Source organism: Mustela lutreola, chromosome 2, assembly GCF_030435805.1.
Source record: "Mustela lutreola isolate mMusLut2 chromosome 2, mMusLut2.pri, whole genome shotgun sequence".
NCBI classification, from domain to species: Eukaryota; Metazoa; Chordata; class Mammalia; order Carnivora; family Mustelidae; genus Mustela; species Mustela lutreola.
This window is the reverse complement of record NC_081291.1, coordinates 208,786,476-208,808,092: the sequence shown is the minus strand read 5'-3', so window position 1 is coordinate 208,808,092 and position 21,617 is coordinate 208,786,476.

The following is a 21,617-nucleotide window of genomic DNA, read 5'->3' as shown; positions in this document are numbered from 1 at the left end:
GTCATGGGATCGAGTCCCGCATCGGGCTCTCTGCTCAGCGGGGAGCCTGCTTCCTCCTCTCTCTCTCTCTTTGCCTGCCTTTCTGCCTACTTGTGATTTCTCTGTCAAATAAATAAATAAAATCTTTAAAAAAAAAAAAAGCTATCTGATCTGGGTTGTGTTCACCCACTTAGTTTTAATAAAGGTTGTACGAAAGCTTCTTTTGAAATGCTATTTTGTGTAGAGCCAAGTTTTAATTTCTTCCATTTTTGGTCATTATTTCAATTCTGAAGTATAGGCAGAAAAGGAGAAAAGGGGGATACAAAAAGAAAATCCTAACCCCTATTGGAAGCCATCTCTCAGGAAATGTACTTTTCGGGAGCCTGGGTGGCTCAGTGGGTTAAGCTGCTGCCTTCAGCTCAGGTCATGATCTCAGGGTCCTAAGATCGAGTCCCACATCAGGCTCTCTGCTCAGCAGGGAGCCTTCTTCCCTTCCTCTCTCTCTGCCTGCCTCTCTGCCTACTTGTGATCTCTCTCTGTCAAATAAATAAATAAAAATCTTAAAAAAAAAAAAAAAAAAAAAAAGAAATGTACTTTTCCCTAATCTGGAAGTAGAACCCGGGAACCTTCATATTACCTTAGGGCCCTATGACTTCCTCATTAGTCTATTTTTTTCCACTGTGAATCTCCTTCGAAATGAGTTCGAAATACAGTAAGTTTTAATGAGTGTTTATTCAATGTCAATCAATGAAAACCCCACTTTTTGAAATGAAGATAGAAAAAAATAAATAAAATGAAGATAGAAATAACGTGAATAGGTTAGTGATAGACTTTCTGAAAATCAAAGATTCACTAATATTAATATAACAATAAATGGGAAAAGACAAGAAAACACATTAACAGCAACAAATGCAGTGTTTGGGCAGATAAATCTAGAGATATATCAGAGGGTGGAATCTCAAGATTCAAGGTATAAACCTTTCATACACTTTTTTTTTTTTTTTGCTTCGATAGTTGATCCGTCAATATTTAACATGGTTCACCAAATGTCAAATATCTCACTTAAAATAAACTTTGTATTCCAATGTGTTATATAACCTGCAGATCAAAGAATAAGTCTCATTATCCATCATGAGACACAACAGCCCATCCCCCCAAAAAACACAAAAGCATCAATCACCCAGAAGTTTCATAGCATCTCAAATGATCCAGAGATAATCCTGGTTTTAGTCATTGTTCAGACAAATTCTTCGTTAAGGCATTCGCACTGGACAGGTAGTTCATAATGTACTATTTGTTCTAGAATCTAATGTCAGCACAAAGTTCACAAATTGGGCACCTAGTTAGTTCAGATGGTTATGTGTTTGCCTTTGGCTCAGGTTGTGATTCTGGGGTCCCAAGACTGAGTGCTGCATTGGGCTCCCAAGCAAGGAGCCTGCTTCTCCCTCTACTTCCTGTTCATGCTCTCTCTCACTCTCTTTCTCAAATAAATAGATAAAATCTGTTTCTTTCTTCTTTCTTCTTTCTTTCTTTTTTTCCTTCTTTTTTTTTTTTTTTTTTTTTTTAAGTTCACAGGGCAACTGGGTGGCTCAGTCAGTTAAGGGTCTGGTATGCCTTAGGCTTGGGTTTTGATCTCAGGGTCCTGGGATTGAGCCCCACAACAGCAGGCTCCCTGCTCAGCCAGGAGTCTGCCTCTCCCTCTGCCTCTGCCCTTCCCCTGCTTGTGCACGTGTTCTCTCTCTCTCTAATAAATAAAATCTTTTTTTTTTTTTTAAGATTTTATTTGTTTATTTGACAGAGAGAAATCACAAGTAGGCAGAGAGGCAAGTAGAGACAGAGAGGAGAAAGCAAGTTCCCTGCTTAGCAGAGAGCCTGACGTGGGGCTCAAACCCAGGACCCTGAGATCATGACCCAAGCTGAAGGCAGAAGCTTTAACCCACTGAGCCACCCAGGTGCTCCATCAAATAAATAAAATCTTAAATAAATAAATAAATAAAAAGTTCACATATCATGTGTGTGCAGATGCATATATGTAGGATTAGTTCATTTGAAATGTCAGTCCCACTTAGAGGAGCTCTGTTGGCCCTCCATAGGTTCAGTGTTGAGTAGAAGATTACTCAGCTTATTCCAGGATTAGAATAAATCAGAAACCAAAACAACTGAGTTTTTCTTTGTGTCTAGAATAGACTTTTCTAAACCTAGTATTTCTGTTAAGTAAAATCATTTTAAATTGTCAATTAAGGCATTAAATTATAATTTTCTCATTAGGTCCATTTGAATTTACACATTAAAATGTCAATTAAATGTCAATTAAAATGAAGTTTTTCAGTTAAATATGGAACATAATATTAAGGAACTGTCAGAATCTGGGTTTTCTCAAACAAGCTATCACTGGATATTGATTAAAAGACCTTAAATTAAAAAAACCTGTTTTTATTCTTTCTGGTTTCAAAACATGGTGTTAATGTTAATGCCGAAAACTCAGCTGTATATTTAGGTGTTAACAGTTAAATACAGGTTTGCACATTAAATTTAGTTAGCTGAGCTGAATAGTGACCTCAGATTTAAGGGAAAAGAAAAGTGTACACTTCCAACTACTTATGCAAACCACTGCTGTGAAGCCAAGGCTAACTCAACAGAACAAGACATGATTTTTAGATTTCATCAGCATTTACCAATTTCTAGGCCAAGAGTAAGATTATATAGTAAAGTAAAAACCATAGTTTTGCATTAACTTTTAAATATTATTTTAAAGTTAACTAGAACATAGAGAACACATTTGAAAGAATTTTATTTAATACTCTTTTAATATAAGCTTTAGTCATTTCCTCATATAGTCTTTGAAATTATATTTTAAACACCAAAACTTCATATTCACCAATACAAAGTGGTTACCAATCTCCAGTTTTGAGCAGAAGCCCTTCAGTGTTGTTGGGGAAATATGTAAGTTAATTAACAAGGAAATTTAAGTATGTTTGAAAACAGAATGCTTTGGCAAATGATGTGGAAAACATTCCTTTAGAAAATACCAATATCAAGATCAAGCTATAAAAACAATTTTAACCTTAGGCCCACTTTATTATTATTAATAGGTGAATTCTTTCATTGCAACTGTATTTAAAAGGGTAAACTGGCCTGTGTTTTCAACTTGTGACTGTTTCTCTCTCTTATGCTATAATTGCCAAAACCACTGATGTCAGGAACAACACTCGACTGTTCTCCAGCCTCCCTTTGGGAGTTGGGACACAAAAATAAACCATTAGCTACTACCCAGTATGCAGAGTTGGAATCAAAAGTTGCCTTATTCGGTCTTCGAGAAAGGCTCCCCACCACTAAGATGACAGGAAGTGCTCCAAATTAACCCTAAATTCTGATTTAGCCTCTAGCGTAAATAAGCAGGTGTTGACATTATAAATAACCTCTTATTAGGAAAAAATAGTATTTTTAAATAATATGTTTAGGGGTCAATGGGACAGGGGAAAGTAAAAGACAACATAAAACCTTATATTATTGTACAATTAAAAAAATATAAAAGACCTGCGTTAGTAGTTGCACAGTAGTGGTTCTAGACCCCATCTGCTGTTCACATATTGTACACCATTCAAAAAATGAGAGTAGGAGTCCTTACTTTATAATCATTTGCAGTTATCAATCATATATGAAATCACATAAGAAACGAAAGTAAATATGCTCCAGTATTTATAGCAGCATTATCTACATTACCCAATCTTAGAAAGAGCTCAAGTGTCCACTGACTGATGAATAAATTAGAAAAATGTAACATATATACACAGTGGAATATTACTCAGCCATAAAAAATAATGAAATCTTTCCATTTTTAAGGGAATAGACCTAGAGATTATAGTGCTGAGCAACATAGTCAGAGAAAGACAATCACCATATGGTTTCACTCATATGTAAAATACAAGAAACAAAACAAATGAGCAAAGGGGGAAAAAGGAGAGAGAGGAGAGTGAGTGATGAGGGATGGATAAACTATGCACTCAGAAAGATGTCAATTGCTCTTAGTTAAACTGAAGGCAGAATACTGTTGAGAAAAATGGGTTTTGGGATCTGGTGTTGGTCTGAGATACACTCACATGTAAGATCTTGAGAATCTTTTCTCCCAGTGTTTCTCCTTTTTATCATCTTCTATTTTTAGAAAAGATTTTATTTATTCATTTGACAGAGACAGACAGCGAGAAAGGGAACACAAGCTGGGGAAGTGGGAGAGGGAGAAGCAGGCTTCCCACTGATTAGGGAACCTGGCATGGGGCTCAATCCCAGACCCTGGGGTGATGACCTGAGCCAAAGGCAGATGTTTAATGAGTAAGTCACCCAGGAACCGCTTATCATCTTTCATATGAAGTTCTTAGTTCCGATTGTCCATGACTCTAGAGCAAATTTAGTTTAACATATAAAAGATTTAATGTTAATCTTTTGTTTGCAACCTATTCTTTATGAATCTTCCTTTTTGATGTAATCTTAGGATTCTTTAGGCTCATTTCACCTTTTCACATCTGGAGAAGGTGGATCAAAGTAACCAGTTATACTTTATTTGTAGCTCATTCACGTTTGTGTGTTGTGTTTATCCTGTAAGGAAAGAAATTTAATGATAGAAAGACAGATATTTTATATTTGTATAGAAGTTTCAACGAAATAAGAGATATTTGAAGACAGAAAGTCAATACGATGTTACAGTTCTTTTGTTTCAGGGGTTTTTCCTCCTCATTCCCTAGGCAGCTCAGTGCTTTCCTGGGAAGATTGGTGAAAACTGATAATAGTTGAATTCAAATTTCTGTTTTGAGTTTGCTTTATACTTGAAATCCTCCTCACGCTGACCTCAACACAGGGAGAACCAATATTTCTTTGCCCCCTTTCCATTTTCCAAAATGATAATGGAAGACCCCCTCCTTTATATTTTAAAATTTTTCTGTCAACTCTTGGAGGACATATTTTAGTGTGTTTAAAAATTTTAATGTGTATGTAATAATATATTTTTTGCCATTATGTTTCCTTCTTTTTTCTTTATTTCATACTCTAAAATGCACTCTAGGATACTAGACTATATATGTTATGACTTTTGTTTGAAAAATGTATTGGTCATTGGAATAATATTCCTTTATTAATCGAGTTTTTACTTCACTATATAATATGGGTCACGTAGGATGAAAATAAAACTTAAGATATATAATCCTAAAAACTTGGTTTAACTTTCAAATATAGCAACTTTTAAGAACATTATTTCATAATGTAATACTTGAAATGAATTTTAATGACCATATCAATGCAATCATTAAACTGAATTATAGAAACAGATCTTGCCTGGTAACCAGGGTCACAGTCCCTTGGTCCACCAGTTTCAGCAAAAACATGCTCTTTATTTGCAATTCAAATTCTAATGACCTTCCAGTGAGTGTAATGCAACTTTTTGTGGAAGCTCAAAAAGTCTGCTGAGTTTGCAAATAGGCACAGCCAGGAAATGCTAGGAAGTTAGAACCTCTGGGAACAAAACTCAACAAATGTAAAACCAAAAATCAGGAAATAAAAGCCCATTCTTTAGGAGAACAGTTCTGAGGTATGTTCTACGGAGTCCCTCAAAGGGTTAATGGCACAATTGATCCCATCTGCCAACAATGGTAACCAGCTCAATTACTCATCCTTCATTAGCTTTCCTTCCTTGTTTACTCTTCCCATTCCTTTACTTTTTCTTCTAAGAATGCTAACTGGAATACTTGTGTCTTGTTCTTTCTGAAGCTTCTAAAGAGGCCAAGTTAAGACAATTATATAGCTTCATATTATCCCATAACTTTTTCTTACAGTAGTAGAACCATTAATCACTCTGCTTGATAAGTGGAAGTTCCCTATTACCAAACCACTAATTTTCTTGTGGCTTTCACAGGTATCTGCTATGACAATTGCTGTCACCATATAATGTACTACCATGAATTCACTGCCATAAAATTCTTTTCCCGTGTCTTGTAAATTTGTAAATGTCTTCGGAGTAGAAATAATATTTTATTCAAGCTTATTTATTTTTTCAAGCTTAATATCTGCTATATTGGTTAGTAAAATCTTAACACATAATAGTCACTCATGAAATGTTTTATAAATAAAAGGATTATTTTTTTTAAAGATTTTATTTATTTATCTGAGAGAGAGATCACAAGTAGGCAGAGAGAGGGGGAAGCAGGTTCCCTGCTGAGCGGAGAGCCCAATGCGGGGCTTGATCCCAGGACCCCAAGATCATGACCTGAGCCAAAGGCAGAGGCTTAACCCACTAAGCCACCCAGGTGCCCCAGGATTTATTTTTTTATATTTTATTTTTTTATTTATAAGATTAGATCTCACTAGATAGATTAAATTCTGTGAACTCAGCTATAGATAAACATTAATAGTACCTATTGTATGAAAAATTGCTTGTAATCAAATGTGCTTTTTTCTGTAAAAATTTTTCTATAAAAATTTTCTGTAAAAAATATTTGAAACTACTGACTTCAGTATAAATAAAGTACATAAGCACAGTCTGAATTTAAACACTAGAACATAATGTTATTCTCATTAATTCATATTTCACTGTTATTAAAATATAGCTCTTTAACTTTGAATTTACTCTAAAATACTTTCATAAGCAAAAGATATTCCATGTTCTTATGTGAAAACTATCCCTTCATTCATACCAAAATGATAAAATTTTAACCCAAAATTTCAGTAATTGTTTAAAAAAAGGAATATGTAATATACAGCCTTAAAAGAATATTTTAGAATTTCATCAAAGTTACTTCATTAGAGGAAGTTTGCTTTTGAATGATCTCCAAAACTATAGATCAAATATTATATTGATATAGGATTGACCTGGGTATATAAGCTTGAACTGTTTTCATACTTTTAAAAGTTATACTTTGAGAGAAAAAAAAAAGCTATACTTTGAGTTAGGCTTTATTTTCACTAAATTAAAAATTGCTAATAAATAACCAAATCAATCACTTGTGGATGAGTATGCAAAAATGCTTTTCTCCATAAAGTAATATACATTAGTCCTAATAGAATAACTACAAATAATAAGAATATGTTTATAATCCATAAAATTATGGATTGAACTTGAATATATTATGCCATTTATTAATTTAACAGAAATTCTTTCAAATGAAAACAATATTTTTAAACATTCAAGTAAAAAATGTAGCCTTTGAATGAGATAGGATTTTTAAGAGAAATTCATGTGAAGTGGGAATATCTGCAGAAACTGCATATATTCCATGTTAGATAATGTCAAAATGTGAAGTGATGAAGCCACTCATTTAAATACTGACCTCACAGTTTTGTTTAAGTTCTGTGGCCCAAGTGAATGATATAATAAACAATGTACAGTAAGTGCTTAATAAATATTTTCTACTTTTATTATTTTGGATTCACGAATAGGATATCTTACATAACTATTATCTTAATCACTACTAATCACCTTCAGACCCTTTTTAAATTATTTTCACTTTTTTCCCTCAGTAGATTTTGAAAAATATATTGCATGTCTTAGTAATATAATTTTATAAAAATGTTTTCTTAATTTAGAAAAGAAAAAATGATGTTTGTTAATATTCTAATATTGTCTGCATGAGTAGATGATGTAGGTCATCCAAGTTGAGGGAAAATTTTTGGTCTTAGCACCCAGAGGTCAAACTTCATGGCCAATGCAGCTGTTCATTTTATCAGAGTTCCATTCAATTTCAGGTTAAGTACTTAAAGGTGTTCCAAAAGTTACCCTCCAAGCTTTTTTTGTTTTGTTTTTTTCTTTTCATTTTATTTTCAGGTTTCTCACTGTGTTAAATACCACACCATATCCATTAAACTCTACGAGGACTTAATTATTAGAGATTATACATTTAGTTTGTATACAATTGGCAATGGAATAGTCAGTATCTTTGGCAAAGCATCTTAGAATTTACAGAAAATGCCAAAATAATGAGGGGCATAGAAAACTTAAGAATGTGTCCTTGGGGAAGGGTGGTTAGTTCTTCATCCATTTAGTCACTTCGTGAATGACCTTTAGGAGTACAACTGTCAATTAGAAAATGTCTTCACATCCTTTGAGACTCTTAAAAATTTCATGGGACCATCGCAGTTGTTAGATTATTCAGGTCAGTATTCTTCACTAATTATTATTCTGATCCTCTACAGAATTCCCACAATCTAACTTTATTTGGAAAAGTTATAGGCTTTCCTGGTCAAAAATGTCTTTTTCCTCTCATGGTATAGTCAGTTGCCCAAACTTTCCTTTGAATCACTTAGATGATTCCTCTTGATTCTTTTCCTTGATCCAATCCTTGAGGACAAAAACCACACATTCAATTAGTTCCTGCTTTCTTGACCTTAGTTTTGATTCTCCTTTCTAACCCAAGTTAAACACTTAGCAGTTTTCTAGTTAGCGTTTTGTGCGTCTAAGATCTCCACATTCCGCGACTTCTTTACTCCCACAAGGATAATCTTCCTAAAACACAGAACTGCCTGTAGGATTAAAAATTATGCTTTCACAACATGAAACATAAGGCCCTTCACAATTCCATTTCACACCAGTGCTGAAGCCTCATTGCTCAGTGCTCTATGTTTGTTCCTTTTCAACACCTACAAACACAACCAAACTACAGAGCAATGAGGTTAATAATGAGAATGGTGGGACTTGCCATGCCCTTACCTCTATATCTTTGTGTATGTTCTTCTCTATATCTAAAGTAAATATTCTCTTTTGAACTTTCCCACATAATTCTTTAGAGCTCAGTACAGGGACACCTGGGTGACTCAATTGGTTAAGCATCTGCCTTCGGCTCAAGTCATGATCCCAGAGTCCTGGGATTGAGTCCTGTGTTAGGCTCCTTGGTCATTGGGCAGCCTGTTTCTCCCCCTTTCTGCTGTACCCCCTGGTTGTGTGTATGCTCTCTCTCTCTGACAAATAAATAAAATCTTTAAAAAAAAAAATGAACCTCAATGCAAAACTCTTTGTTCCATAAAGTTCTCTTAGAACCTGAGCATTATTAACTGCTTTTTTCTTTGCATTTCAAACTTTTAACTATACTATTGTATTAAAGTGCTTATAATATTAGCTCATAGATTTATTATTAAAATTTTGCTTCTTTGCTAGATCTTAAGTATTAATTGAGCAGAAACCATGCATTGCTGACCATTATAGCTTCTCCCATTTCCTCAATGCAAGGTAGTTTCTAGATGGTATGCCCTTCTGAAAGGTTAGACACTTTAGTCATAAGATTCTAGAAAAGATACATCAGGGTTTATCTTTCTTTATATAAATTTCATTGAATGCTTATGAGTAAAAAGTGTTGTAAAACAGTACTTGATTTAGGGATTAAAAAATTAAAATAGCATTGAATAGCATGGGATAGTTCCTAGTTTTTTTTTTTTTTTTTTTTTTTTTCAGTTTGGAAGCCAGTTGAATTTCTGATAGGGTTTCCTTACAATAGGGTGGCTGGGCCAGGCATAGCTAGACCATCCCCATGCTGCCTGGGGTTCCAGGGCAGAAACAAAGTCAAAGGTTGTGATTGCTGCTATGTTCTAGATGCAAAGCTAAATACTCAAAGACCAATAAATACTCAGATAATGAAATATAAATACATTGTGACATGTGCTATAATATATAAAGAGGTATGGGATCACAAAATAAATTTTAGTTGTTGATTTCTTACAAGATTAAAATATTCTAGAAATAAATATAAAGTATTCAAATTACTTATACTATATTATTATTGTATTCTGTTCTATTGACTGGTAGTACTTAAGTGGTATAATTCTGATTTTTAATATCCCAGGTATTAAACTTCACATGGTCTGAAAAAAATATACCCCTCTTGAATTCCTTAAGTCTATTAAGCAAGTGGTCAATACTTTCAGTATGAAAGGCAAGTTTATTGTTTTCATAGACATCCATATGCTTTTCAAATACATTCAGAATACTTTATCAATAAAGTCAGGGACATTAGAGAAAAAATACATACATAAAACTATCTGATGCATTTAAGTAAAAATAGCAAAATGTTCGACATAAATAACATTTTCAATATTATTCTGTAAGAATACCAGTCATGAGGTGGATTTTAGTTTTATAGTTTCAAGAAGACCTAATTTCAATGACTCAAGAGAAGGAAATCTGACATTGAAGACAGCCAGAAAGTTTATTTCAAAAAATGGTTCAGGTAATATGACTTACTGAAACATCTTTCTTGGTTTATTCAATAGTTTCATTTTATCTTTTATCCATACATTATCTTTTATCTATACATCATCTATCTACTATCTACTTATCTTTTGTTTATACAATTGACTTAGAATCTATAATAGCACTCCATTGAATGCAATAGCTTCATGAGAATTGGTATATTTAATTCTATTCTAAAAATCTTAATATAAATGAATATTCAGTGTCTGTTAATATGTGATATACTTTAATGTGTTTACATAAATATTATGTCCCTTTTAAATCTGTGCTAAAAATCAATATGTTCACCCACTTCTTTTAATGAAAAATTAAAATTTTTCCTTTAAAGAAAAATTTAAAAGGAGCCTAAATTGCCAATTAATTTAATGGATTTGTAGCTTCAGTTGATTATGCTAAGACAGAACATCAGACCAACATTTACAGACATATTTATACTTGGAAGAAAACTTAGGTGCTTTTTATTATGACTCATGCATATATAAGACATGTAATATATTTCATGTCTGTATTTTTCCAAGCTATCACCATTATCAGAATTATTAACAATAATCTTTCAAGTTTCTGCTATAAATAATTGTATCAGCCAAATTGATTTGCCTCATACTGCAAAAATAAGTATCTTCAATATCTTGGGTGGTTTAAAACACCAGACTATTTCCTGTGTAAGCTGATGTTCATTGCATGCTGGATGAAGGGTGGCTATACTCATCTCAGTGCTTTAGTGTCCACATTTGTCTATTACCAACTGCTGGCAGCCAAGCCTGAATGAAAGAGAACTCCAAGCCTCCTTTCACCCTGGAAATGACCTGTATCATGTGTGCTCCAGGCTCACTGTGAAGACATAGTCACATGTCCTCTTCCAGCCACAGTAAAGCCTTGTGCCAAGAAGGCAAATGGGTGTATTAGGATACAGCACAAATGACTACCACTGCTTAGGAAATGGAAGTTCTACAGGTAGAGTTATAGAGAATTTTCACTCCTCTCAAGGTATCTGTAATTTCATCTGAAATGTAATCTTCATGAAAGAAACTACCTGGAGTTTTTTGGGAGCTAAATAAAATGGTAAAATTTCTTCTAGTGTATCTTCATATTTCACTCAGAAAGAATGATGAGATAATATTTTATACAAGTTTACAAGTGTATGGCAATGGTTAGTTAATATTTTCTGTAAATGCTTGAGGTCTAGTAACTGTCACCTGACTCAATTTTCAGAGGTCAATCAAGTCTCAAACATCTCTATGACTTAGGTTTCTGAAGATGGAGATTCAATCAGTTTAACCATACAATTCAACTGAACACCACTCATCAGACTGATCTGAAAGTCTCATAAATAGATTCAACATGACTCAGAGCTCAAGTGTCCTTAAGATCTACAAGACTGGTATGCAGTTATTGGACTTTCAGCTCTATACCTGAAAGAAATGCCTTTAATTCCTCAGAACAGAGGTAGACTGAGGATCTTTTTAAATGCTATAACTTCTATATAATTTGGCCTATCTTGTTTCTGTAGAAATGGATTCCATTATTCACAAATATAAGAGTCAGTTTTATTTTTGTAAATTTAATATGCTTCCTTTACTTGGATGCCGTTAGACCACAATAAAGCCCCTTCTGGTCACTTTCAGCCACTTAAGGCTTTAATTCTGGTTAAGAATGGGCTGCTAACCCAGAATTCATACCAATAGAAGCTCTGAAGTGGTCTATGTTTTATAGTCATAACTTACACCGACTTGTAGGACTTGATCAACTGGAATGATAACCAAAAGGATTAGGTGGACAAATTTGGGTCCCTTAAAGAATGTGAGCAGAAGTATAATTCATTTCAAACATTTTATGATGTTTTAATTTCACTATTTCACCTGTACAGGCACCTAATTCTTCTGTTCGTTGCTCCTTTGGCTCAGTGTGCTTGTGACTAATAGACTTACTATTCAAAAACATGTCAACTTTTCACAAATCAAGTGCTTTTCCTTACAAAATAAAATTAGAAGTCTTTATGGAATCATGTTCACATGGAGAAAAAATTATAACAACTAAATGACTAGCAGTAGTATTCCTTAGAGATGGTAGCTTCCCCAACACACCAGAAAAGGGCAGGGTGAGGTCAGTTTTACTGCTCCCACCTGTGCAATGGAGGCTGGAAGATGAAATAGAGTGATTCCACATTGTACTTAGAATAGAGTTTTTATTAAGCATTAGCTTTGGTTAAAATCCTTTTGGTTTTGCTATAATTCTCTATTCATTTAAAAAAGTGACACTTGAGTGACAGAATTCATTTAAGCTCACAAAGATTGTGTTACTTGCTTTTTTTTAATATGTTCAACCACTAAAAGCTTCTATTTGTCACATATAAAATGTGTTTTATATGTATAAGTTATAACTTATTACAAAAAATACCAATTTACTTTGTCAATTTCACAATTATTATTCAATAATTCAAAACTTTTATTAGTGAAGCATTAGACTAAGTAGGCTTTTGCAGTAGATACAAAACTAAAATAAGCACTGGTGGCCCACACCTTTGTATAATCCCCCCTTATTGAATATGGGTCAGGCTTATAATTTGTTTTCTAATCATTAGACTATGACAAAGATTGTGGGATATAATTATTGTGATTATGTTACATTATATCGCAACGGTGAAGAGATTTTGTAGTTGCAGTTAAGGTCCCTAGTCAGTTGACAGTATGTTGATCAAAAAGGTGACTACTATAAGTGGGCCAGATGTAATCAGTTGAGCTTATTAAAAGAAGACATGGATACTAGGAACAAAGAAGTCAGAAATTTTCTCTCCTGTTATCCTTGAAGAAGCGAAAAGTCATTGAGGATAAGAGCATATGGTAGGAAATGGAGCTGAGAGTTTTTAGTCCTATAATCATAAGAAATACATTCTTTCACTGACTATGTGAAATTTAAAGAGTACCCACCACCTCAGATAAGATGCCAACCCCAGCCGATACCTTGAGTGCATTCTTTGAGTCCCTTAGAAGAGGACCAACTAAGCTATGCTTCGATTCCTGATCCACTGAAACTGTATGACAGTAAGTGGGAATTGTTTTAAGCTGCTATATTTGTGGTAATCTGTTATACAGCAAAGAAAACTAATGCACCCTCCATGAAGATCTATTCTTTCGTCTCACAACCTTGATATTGTATTGAGAGATAGCCTATTACAAACTTAAAATAAAAGTTAAACTATGGAAGTCTTCATGGAAGATGTCAAAATAGATCCATGAGAGTTTAGAAAAAAAAGTGAGAAGCTCTTTCTGAAGGAATCAAGGGCTCTTCATGAAGAAAGCAGATCTGTGTTTATTTAAATATGAAGAAATTCCTCCAGGTGAACACAAGAAGGGCATTAGAGCTGCTGACTTACATGAATAGAGATATAATGGCAGCTGCATGCAGACTAGTGAGCTATTTACATCGTATGGAAAGTATGTGAAGGGGAGTGGTGAGGATTCAGGTTGAAGAAAGTTTGGAGACTTGTAGAGAGTGTACTTAGTGTGGGTTGTTACTGAAGCTGTTCTGAGAGAGAACCCTGAGATGGTCTTCCACTTAATACTCCTACAACCTGGCACAAATTACTTCCTAAGTCTTATTCTTCTCATGAAATGGATAAGAAGGAGACCTATGCAGTAGTGTGGCTCATTCAATGGCAAAGGTACTAGATGCTCAAAACAGGTCATTATCTACAATGTTTCTGGCCATAGCATGGAGAATGAAGTGGAGATAAGAGGTTGCTAAAGGCAGGTTAGAAGGTACTGTGATTATTTTGGACCTGTCCGTGTTAACAGTAAGAATAAGAAGTGTGAGAGAGTTATGAGAAATTGGAAGGATACAAAGAACCAGGCATACTTTCTTGACACTATAAACATTTCTAAGAGCAAAAAGGAAGCATCACAAGATATGAAAAGTTCAAAAAAATCTAAAAACATTAAAACAACCTTGTTTTCATTCCTGAACACAATCTATTGTTTCATATCATTACTATATCCAGCATTTTCACTCTTAGAGCTGCCTTAGAGAGAACTGATTTTGTTGACCAATGAAAGTGATTAAACATTTTGAAACATGCAATGATGTGATCACATCTTCCTTGGAGAACATAAACATCATGCCCTGAGGAGGGCAGATAGGAGCAGAGTCAGGCAGCTGTGGGTAGAGAGCTTAAAGTAGTACCATGTAATTTCGTAAACACACCTGAGGTTTAGGTGAGACCCATGATGAGAGAAATGGAGAGTAGTTTTAGACACCATCCAAAGGGAGAATTTTTGGAATTTGGTGATTAAATGAACATGTGATATAAATATGGAAGATAAAGAGGCGATTCCACTGGTATCCAGGGCACCATTTGCATTGGCTCCCAAGAGCAGATATTGCACATCTGTCCCCAATTTCCTGTTCAGTGACATCAAATATTTACTTAACCACGGCATGAAGAATTCCAACACGGAAATGATGAACATTGCAAATTAGGGCCTTTTTAATGAAAACTGTTGTTACACATGTACTCCCTCTCCGTTGAATTCTTAGTTTTCAAGTGGAAACTAGCTAGGGAGACGGTGGATACATGAATTGAGAAAGGTTTAGTTGAGAGAAGAAAAATTCGAATTGAAAAGGTAAATGAGATAAAAGAAGTGTAACTTTCTAGTGGAAAAGGGGGCAATAGATATGTTTGCCTGAGTGCTTCTTGGATTGATTTTCCAGAAGCAAGCACTGTGCTTGATATGTGGTTTTATATTCCTCTAATATTGGCTGAATGAATAACTTGTTGCTCTTTAGTAAGGAAATCTAGCAAGAGATTAGAAATGTGAAATCTGCATTTAAAACTACGTATACAACTGGACATACACACAGAGAATATAGCATCACCTCTATGGGATTATAGTGGAAGTAGTAGCATAAAAGGATTTCATTAAGAGAATTTGTGCAGGTATAAATAGAGAAAGGCAGAATTTTAAGCAATTATGACTAAAAGCTTTTGAGATAAAATGGCATTGTTCAAAATTCTAGTGGGGGAGGGAGTGGGAGCTGGGGTGAAATGCTATAAATCAGACAGGTTGAAATTTAAGAATCTCCTAGAGAATTTGATGAGTGGGGTGCAGTTGCCATTCAGATGGGTGGATCAGAATCCACATTTAAAGTTTCTTGAAGTGTAGTCATCATCACAAGAAATCACTTTGAGGCTTTATTAATGCAGACTATGAGAGTCTGCTCAGAAATTCTGATGCGGTAGTGTATTGGGTTTATGCAGGAAGTCTGCAGCCTGTCGCTTCAGAAACATTGTGGAGGGGATTGAGACATACTCGGGAATAGGATATGGTACTAGAAGATTAGAAACCTAGGGTTCTCTTTTTTTTCATTTTGTCAGAAACTGGAGAAGATAAAAGCATTGGAATTTTTACTTGAAGTGGGTTTGTGAAGTATATTTTCAGGTGAGGAGTGAACTGAATATGTTGATTAAAGGAGTGTGTAAATCAGAGAACAGAGAAAAGAGGAAAAAATAAGTTGGTGTGGGCCTTGGAGGAGGGAGAAATGGGTGCTTATTTTTAGAGACGACCAGTGAGATAAATGGATTTAACATTTAAAGTAAGTTAAAAAATATATATATATAGACACACACACACACATACATATATACATATAGAAATATGTATACATGTATATGTACACAAATATATACGCATACAAATATATATTGTATAAATATATTTCTTAAAAGAAACAAATATCGAGCATACTCTACCATATTCAGTTGATAAAAGTAACAAATATTTAATGTTCATCTTAATATCATCTTAATATCAAATAAAATCTATCTAAAATAAAAATGATTTCCTTTTAAAACTTAAATTGACTAGTTTTCCACTATGGTTAAAAATTCCATTCATATTCAAAAGCTTTTTAACCCTTTCTTTTTTCTTCCAAATAAACACAGCTAAGAGCAAGTTCTACTCTTTTCCTAAAATGGTTGTATAATTAGGAAATCACTGTCTAATTAGATTGATACCATCCCGGAGCTTTCAAGCAGACATTTTGTGCAGTGAATTGGTTAGAAAGGTGTTGGAAAGTCTGGAGGAGCAAATGGTGGAAGGAGTTTCACTCAGAGATTAGGAAGTTACTGCCATCTGTGGATGGAGGGCACCAACCTGCCCTGGGCACTGAGCCAATGGCACGGCCGCTGAAGCTCTTTCGTGGCACCGCCCTTGCTGCCCCTGCTCAGACTGTGGCTGATGTCCGCACCTGCATTCCCAGCTGCTGCACTTGCCAGAGCTGGAAGCATAATCATGTCGCCCTTCCTCCTACTGCCCATTTATTACAAGCATCTCTACCAGCCAAGTCCAGCTAACTCCCATTTTGTAAAGGAGCTTCGGAAATACAGTTTGCAAGCTTCTCACTCCTGTGATACTGAGAAGAACACAAAAAAGGTGAGAATGGGACTCAATACTCTGACAGAAAATGGCCGGCATACTCACCTATACCTTCCCAAAAGAGAAAAAACAGGGTATTCAAAAATATATAAGGATGGGACATCTGGGGCAGATTCAGTCAGTTAAGTGGCTGCCTTCAGCTCAGGTCTTGATCCCAGAGTTCTGGGATGGAGTCCCTCATCTCCTTGCTCAGCAGGGACCCTTCTTCTCCCTTTTTATCTCTCCTCTGCTCCTCCTCCTGCTTGTTGTCTCTCTCTCTTTCAAATAAATAAATAAAATCTTTAAAAGAAGAAATATATATATAAACATGGATATTTTGAATAATATGAGAAATGCTAGGAAAATACAGTGTTAGACTATGCATGTTAGCTGAGTTGTGAGACTCAGATGTCTCTTTCTGTCTTCGTTCATTATGTTTTTATTAGTGGCCTTATCTAAAACTTTTCCTATGACATTGTAAACACACACACATGCATACACCCACACCACCCCACACACACACACATACACAAACATACATATCTATACATGTATGTATGCAAGTAAGTAGCTTATTTATACAACAGCCATGTCATAGATTTGACAACTTACTGAGTTGTTCATGAACTATTTATGAAAAGTTTGCTATGTGCATTTTACTAGGTCTGATGGAGAGTAAAATAGATAATGTCAGCCAACATTTATTGAGAACTGATTTTGTGACTGAAATTTTTCTAAGCATCTAATATGTGGTATCTCATGACGTCTTATACCTACAGTATGAGTTAGGTACTCTTACCCATGCCCCAAATTATGACAAAGTAACAAAAAATCAACAAAAAAGGAAGCACAGAGGGGCACCTGGGTGGCTTAGTGGGTTGGGGCCTCTGCCCTCAGCTCTGGTCGTGATCTCAGGGTCCTGGGATCAAGTCCTGCTTCAGGCTCCCTGCCCAGTCTCTGGCTGCCTCTCTGCCTACTTGTCATCTCTGTCTGTCAAATAAATAGATAAATAAAATCTTAAAAAAAAAAGAGGAAGCACAGAGAATTTATACAACTTGTACAACATCATATTTCATAGACGGTATGGTAGTCAGAGCAATAAAAATTTTATTATAAGAGCAATTAATTATGTAGTAAAACATTTAAATATAAATTAAAAGCTTCAATGTACCATAAGAATCAAACAGAATAAATTGAGAAAGTACTTATGTAGACATAACATTTTTCCATGTCAGTATGAATTCCAATTGTGTAGTCACTATTCAAATATATTTTATGAAAATTTTTTATTAAAATCACCTAAAAAGTGTGTGTGTGTATAAAATATAAGTAATTTTTCAAGACCACTTTTCTGAAATGTGTACTTTGGAAGTTATTGGAAATTTGTAATATATTTTTAGGACAGTGACATCATATGAATTCCAAGACCATTATGGAATTTCTAAATTTAGAAAAAGAAATATTTTTATATACATTAGGGTAAGTTGAAGTCTTGACATCATTTCTATTCTAGCAAGAAAAGCTAAAGAAGATTCTGAAATGGTATGTACATATGCCATGTGATATGTGTGTGCATAATATATATTATTATATATTAAATATTATATTATTATATATTGCACACACACATATTTGTGTGTGTGTGTCATAGAGACCAGCCAAAGAAAAGTACATGACCCCCTTTTCCTTTCTGAGATCATACTATTTCCCATACAAGTCTCCATGATGACCTTTAAATGCTAACTAGGCTCCTGATCACTGTCTTAGCTGTTAGTTGTTTGATTTAATTTTTTTCTGAAACTTTGTGCAAATGTCAGGTCAGGATGTCTCAGACAAATTACATAATGTTCACTAGGAATATTTAAAATTAAATGACAATGTTTAGATAATCAGACCCATTCAACCACTGGAGTGTATTTTTTTTCCAATATAAAATTGTGACCATCTACACGACTTATACAGCAATTCATGGAGGCGAATTTCAGGGGCCCTTTCTTTCTTGTGATGTGAAGGAAAAAACAGAAGCAACTATCTAAATATATTAGCCCTGTGGTATCAAAGAGTTTGTGGTTAAAAATTATAATGGATAGGGGGCACCTGGGTGGCTCAGTGGGTTAAAGCCTTTGCCTTCGGGCTCAGGTCAGGATTCCAAGGTCCTGGGATAGAGCCCCACATCAGGCGATCTGTTCTGCAGGGGGCCTGCTTCCTCCTCTTTCTCTCTGCCTGCCTCTCTGCCTACTTGTGATCTCTGTCTGTCAAATAAATAAATAAAATCTTAAAAAAAAAAGAATTATGATGGATAGTAGAGCGTAGAGAAACTGTGAAAGAAAAATTAAAGTGGAGGAAAGAATGGTTATTCGAGAGATCATATGGGAATGGTAGGAGATGTGTGCAGGTGGGTGTGGGGTTGCATATGTGCAATAAAACACTCCAGGGTATACAAATGTACAAATTTTCAAAACAAGGAGTAGGCTTGAAAAAGAGAGAAGAGAACGTACATTTCCTTTGAAATTTCAGGAAAAAATAACTGATGTTTTGTTTTGTTTTTCTATTATCTTAGACCTTGAGTTACATCTAATGTATAATACCAAGAATGAATCATTAACTTCAGGTTTCTAACCTTCATAGAAAAAAACCTGTTCCTTTTAAGGATGGTAAGATGTGGTCTGAAGAATTTTTGACCTAAGGGCCAAGGAGAATCAGTATTAATATCTGTAGTATTTTATATATTTCTCTGGGGAAGCTTCACATCTGTTTTTCTATTTTATCCCCACAATAACTTTGTAAAGTAGGAAAGACAAATATTACACTCCTCATTTTATAGATGGGAATCTGGGGTCCGTTAAGGTCAAGTAGCCTGGCTAAAGCTGAACAAGCAGGATCAGAACCCAGAGCTCCCCCGACGCCTTATCCGAAAGTATTTCTAGAACCCTGATGCCTCCCCTGGAGGCCTTTTGAAAGCAGCTCGGAGACAGAAGTGTAAGTCAACTTTTCTCCCTTTGAACAAGTTCTTTTCATTTGCTTTATTTTCCTGAATTAGGAATGTTGAGAGGGCTAACACCTTAGTGTATGTACGGTGGATTTTTCCTATTAGGTAACAGTGTCCTTTGGTTCACCCACCACACAGCTGGGCTAAGTAATTCTAAAGGAATGTTGTCATGCCAAAGACTCAAGAAAAAGTAGGTTGAGTAAAAATCAATTTATTAAAACAAATCCAGGTTTTTTCATTGGTTATACTTTTAAGAGCCCCTTGGTTAAACATTAAGGTGTTCTTACCACAGAAATAAATAATAATTTTATGTGTTTGGATATATAGCAAGAAAGTAAAAACGATTACACTTTCTGAAAATGTGACTGTTTACAAAGCCCTAGAATGTGTACTTTAAAAGAGCTTAGAAACCAAACTCATAAAAACACAAACAACAGGGCTTTGAAACATGGCATTAGACTGTAGAGTTATTTTGACAATTGAATAGTAGTGCCATATTTTTTTCTCTTCATGATTCACTTAGTTGATTTGTTTGGTAAGTTCTATCAGACAGCTCTCAAAGATGGATTTGTTCCAGGTGTTCATTAAAAAAAAAGATATCCATCAAGCCGAGATTAAGGTCTAGTTTTGTTTTCCTGTGGCCTAGAACTTGGCTGGGTTTGCGCCACGTGAGATGAAACTCATGTGATTTTCTTCCCTCTGCAATCTAATGTGTCAGTGTACAGAGGATTCATAGTGGTCCTAAGAGCCCAGTGGTCTGTTACACCCTTTAAACAGAATCTACTTGAAATGATGACAATGGGGTGTATGTTTCACTAAGGGCAGGTACACACTGATAGTTGAGTTAGAGTACTAGATTTTCTTAGACGTTTCAGTGAATTCACAATGCTGAGTGAACTGACACCTAGAAAAGGAGAGAATGGCATCACTGCTCTAATAAAAGCAAGGGATAATGAGATGGGTCCCTTTTATTATCCAAGGATAGACACTAATGAGTAAATCACTAAACATATAATGGGACTCTTGGGCCAAGTCCTGTACTAGACAATACTCTAAGGTTTGGTATTTGGAGAGCTGGGTCAGAGAAGAGACTGATCCACTGGCAGAACAGAATGGAGGTAAAATAGGAGTCAAGGGTATGGGAAAGGTGGTGTGTGTATGTGTGTGTGTGTGCGCGCACGTGTGTGCGCACGTGCATGCTTTGTTTTTCATGACAAATATATTTTTTTTGCACGTTGGGTCAAAGAAGGAGATAATGAGTTGAACTATAATTTGGCCTTCTGTGGTTTAAATGAGTAATTACTAAATGGTGAATTTGGGGGTTCCATATTATAAAGGAGGTGTGGCAGCACAACAGCTGTCCCTTGGGGGTGGAAAACACTGGTGGAAACCGTATAACCTGCCTAATAGATGCAAAAAACATTTCTACTCAAAAAGTGCTAGGAAAATAATTGTCACCTGTTCTACTCAGAGGCCATAACTGGAGCTGAATCCCTAAGAAATCTCTGTGTTTGTCTGATAGAGAATTTTGGCTAAGAATTTTCAAATTGCCTGGTTCCTCTGGGAATGACATACTTTGAGTGACATACTTGAGAGATCGGTATCTGTACTTTAAGATAGTTTGAAATATCAGTAACATACCTCCTTGGTGGAATAAGGTCAGTTTCTCCACAGAAGGTTCATCTTAATTTTTCCGGTATTTACTTCTACTTTTATTTTTTATTTATTTATTTTTAAAGATTTTATTTATTTATTTGACAGAGAGAAATCACAAGTAGATGGAGAGGCAGGCAGAGAGAGAGAGAGAGGGAAGCAGGCTCCCTGCTGAGCAGAGAGCCCGATGCGGGACTCGATTCCAGGACCCTGAGATCATGACCTGAGCCGAAGGCAGCGGCTTAACCCACTGAGCCACCCAGGCGCCCCTACTTCTACTTTTACAAGGATCTTAATATTACATGTGAATCAGGGATTTTATACTGTTCTGAGTAACAGCACTTCAGTTGAATTATTGCATGGA